We start from the raw sequence: 3,657 nt of genomic DNA on the forward strand, positions 1-3,657 counted from the left end.
CCTCTCTCTCTCTCTCTCTCTCTCTCTCTGTGTGTGTGTGTGTGTGTGTGTGTGTGTGTGTGTGTGTGTGTGTGTGTTATGCACCCGGAAAAGAGTCCTTAACGGTTGTCTTTTGTTTTGGATTTAACACTCTGAATAAGAATAACATTACCAGTCTCTGGTCATGGTTCACAACTGACCAATGCAAGGGAATAAACCAAGATAGACAGAAAAACTTGCTGTTGAAAATAATATTTTCCACACACTGTCCACTTACTTTCCAATCTGACCCCTTGGATCTGACTGAACTTACAGCTTTAATGACACTGTGCTGGGGTCATGGAAAGAAAAACTGATACCTTACCACTTTTCACGAAAGACTTCGAAAAAGGACACAAAAAAACAACTATAGATCTATTTGTTCGAAGTTCTGCATTTTGCTGGTTAAATTTTGCATGAATATCAGCACAGAAACATCAGTCTAAATTGCTATTGATTTTAGACTTTTCTTTTACCAAAAATTCAGTCACAAAGGAATTGAAAGTCTGGCGCCACGATTTCGTTTAAATGCAAGGTTCACAAACACACATACACACACACACACACACACACACACACACACACACACACACACACACACACACTTTTGAAACCAGGAAAATGAACTCACCTATGCGATGCATATTTAGATCTATACATGTCGATACATTGTGTCCTCCGGTTTTTATCTTGAGCAAATATGCCGGTTTACTCTTTGGTTTCAACGGTGCATCGTTCTTGAAGAACCAGTCATGATTAAAACATCTCTTTTGCTTTCCATCCAAAATAGGATGCGAAAATTCTGCTTTTTGATGTGGTACTTGACAGTGAGCTTAGCTTCTCGTAACAAAAAACGAAAGTGAATATCTAATAAGTATTCTTCACACCACATTGCTGCATTGAAGAACAAACATTAGATTCCAGTTTGAAGCTATCTCAACTCACTGATACAATACAACGGCGCTTCTTTAAGTCTAAGCGTACTGACACCATCACTCAACCACGGAAAATACACAGAGCCAAGGGGAAAAGGAGGGGGAGGGAGGGCGTGCTCAGTATAAGGTTTGATCTGGAGCCGCGAGGGTGTGCAAACTAGATCAAGCGTCAAGCCATGTCTGGGTACTTTCGACAGCGCAGCTTCAGCCCCCGAGCTTAATAGAACCATTAAGTTTCTTTGTATCGACCTTGAGTCATACAAGGTCAGTACCCCAGTGATATTCAGTCTGTGGGAACTTACGCGCTGGGGCTTAGGGACAAAACAATGAAATTTCATTCTCCCCGGCGGAAGAAGCACCTAAGTGGATGGATATACAGTCGGAGAAAATAGTAGTAGACACACAGACTAATCAGATCAAATTTCGAGTTATTGTGCACCAGGAGTCTCGTTTGGGTGTTCGTGGAGTTTCGCTTTTTATCGGAATACATTTAATGTTTTGTCCCTTTAAATGTTTTGTTTTGATCTTAGTCAGAGAAGTAACTTTATGGTGAAAAAACGAGGTAGGACTGAAGCTGCAAGCCCCCCCCCCCCCTGCAGAAACCACTGGTTGCAACCCCTATGTCTGAGTAACTTATTATAAAGATCTTTGGATGCTCTGATGGAGGTGTAATATAAAGTCTTCTTTGTATATTATATTCTTTTCTTGCTTTTCTTCCCACCAGATTACTGCACAGTGGTGTCCAATATCGAAGTGTTTGTTCGCATCTATTCATTGATTTGATGTTTCCTCACTTGAATAGACCCTTTGTATAGACATTTCTAAAAATTGGCGGAGTTCACTTTCTTTATTCTATACCTCCTGGCTCAGCACCCCACATTTAGTAGAGCGTTGAGCGGACAAAACACATAATTGATGAAAGTAGGCTTATAATTGTATTTGTATTTATCAGTAATTCGTATTCATAAACAATCTCGTTTACTTTCAAATTATGGATTTGTATTTGTTTTGGTTGCAGTTCCCGGTCATGTTTGGAAAATCAAGAACTCGTTTCGCGTGAAGCTGACCTCTAGCTCTGTGATCGCTGTATGGGATGGATCTGTTCATAATGATGCTGTCGGAGGCGATGATCTACATGTGACTGTATTCTGGTGCAAGGGTGTACGCCCCGACAACTTGTGTCAGGTCAGTGTGGAGTTTGTGTATCATTAACTTACTCAGTGGCTTTATACATATTTGACACAAGGTGTGACTCTTTGTCTCGATTGTCCGTGCTCTCTGAACTAATTTAACTGTATTAAATTGTAATGATTACAATGTAGTACTGAACGAAGAGAAACACGTGTGAGTTACATAATATAATTGAGGACGTTTAAAAAAAATTAATTAAAATGATAAAAAATCATGATGCAGTGGTTCTTCTGGAAAAAATAATCTCCTCCATAGCTGTCTGGGGGAGGGGATGAGGGTTACTATAGATGCCAAATTTGGCTAATTTGTAATGAAACTAGATAGTGACTGAGAGAAGCTGCGACAGGCCACAGACTTGGAGTTCTGATACAGCAGCAAACTGTTATTGCAGTAGGCCTAGATGACCGTTCTTTATCATGTTGGGAGTGTTGGTATGGGACGTGGAGGGACTGGTGCAATGAGATAAGTCTCAGTTTTCACACTTCTAGTTTCAGTTTTTGCTTCAGGGATAATACTAATAGAAAAATGTGTGCTGCATTTGCTTTTATGTTTTATTGCTAGTTCCTGGTTCATTTGCCTTACAGAAACCTTGTTAGAATAGACTTATTGATACATTTTATAGTGGGTTACTTATCAGCTAGCTGCTATATATCATTATTTTTGGGCACTTGTTGGTCTATGGACGTAAGTTAGAAAAGTATGCCCACGATGCTACCGCCGTTATCTGAATATTACTGACCAACACGTAATTGCCATGGAATTTGAGAGTGATAGTAGTGATAATGGTTTTTTGTGATCTCAAAAAGTGCTGATTTTCTTGAGCTGTTGGCTTATATCCTCTGTATCTCATTTTTTTCTCTTTTAGATGGATTGGTGATCTATCTGATTGTTATACTTTTTGGATTTTTTTTTTTTTGGTAGGAAAAGAGATGTAATCTGTGCTGAAGAAATCTCTTGTCAGTCTCAGGTGTTAATGTAGGCCTACTTTGTGTGCTTTCTGTGAAGTTCAAATGTTCTATGTGTCACGACACAGGAATCAGGCGTTCGTCATTTTTGGGGGCATCTGAGGTTATTGAATTGGTATAATCATAAAACTTGTTTTCTATCTTGCTTTCAATTGAAAACTATCCATATATATATTATCTTTAAAAAAAAGTCGAGATATTCACGATGAAATGGGGTTTGAGTCGTCTGGGGTCAGGGGTAAAATTAGCAAGAAAATGTTTGCAAAATTTATGTGAATTCCAAAGCTGCAGAGTCTTTGGAAACTGCAAATTGACTTTTTGTGCCCTTTCTCAACATTTTGCTGTAAAATCCACACAGAAATGTACTTTTGAATGGACACAAAAGGTGTTGAAGAAAATAAAATCGATAAAAATTGTGCCCAAGTGACGAAAAAAATGTCTTTTATTTCATTTCTTTTTGACGAGTGCTCATTTAAATTTCACCATGATGCCTCTCTCTCTCTCTCTCTCTCTCTCTCTCTCTCTCTCTCTCTCTCTCTCTCTCTCTC

General features: G+C 38.9%; 1 protein-coding gene across 1 annotated transcript in view; it reads left to right on the top strand.

Moving 5' to 3' along the window:
- Window positions 1-1,971: 1,971 nt before the first annotated feature.
- The window catches only part of LOC101858035, a gene marked incomplete at its 5' end in the record, with an annotated part of 30,135 nt that continues 28,449 nt past the window's right edge, over window positions 1,972-3,657 (top strand). The window contains 1 exon segment of the mRNA XM_013083384.2: window positions 1,972-2,138.

Source organism: Aplysia californica, unplaced genomic scaffold, assembly GCF_000002075.1.
Source record: "Aplysia californica isolate F4 #8 unplaced genomic scaffold, AplCal3.0 scaffold00228, whole genome shotgun sequence".
Classification (NCBI taxonomy): Eukaryota; Metazoa; Mollusca; class Gastropoda; order Aplysiida; family Aplysiidae; genus Aplysia; species Aplysia californica.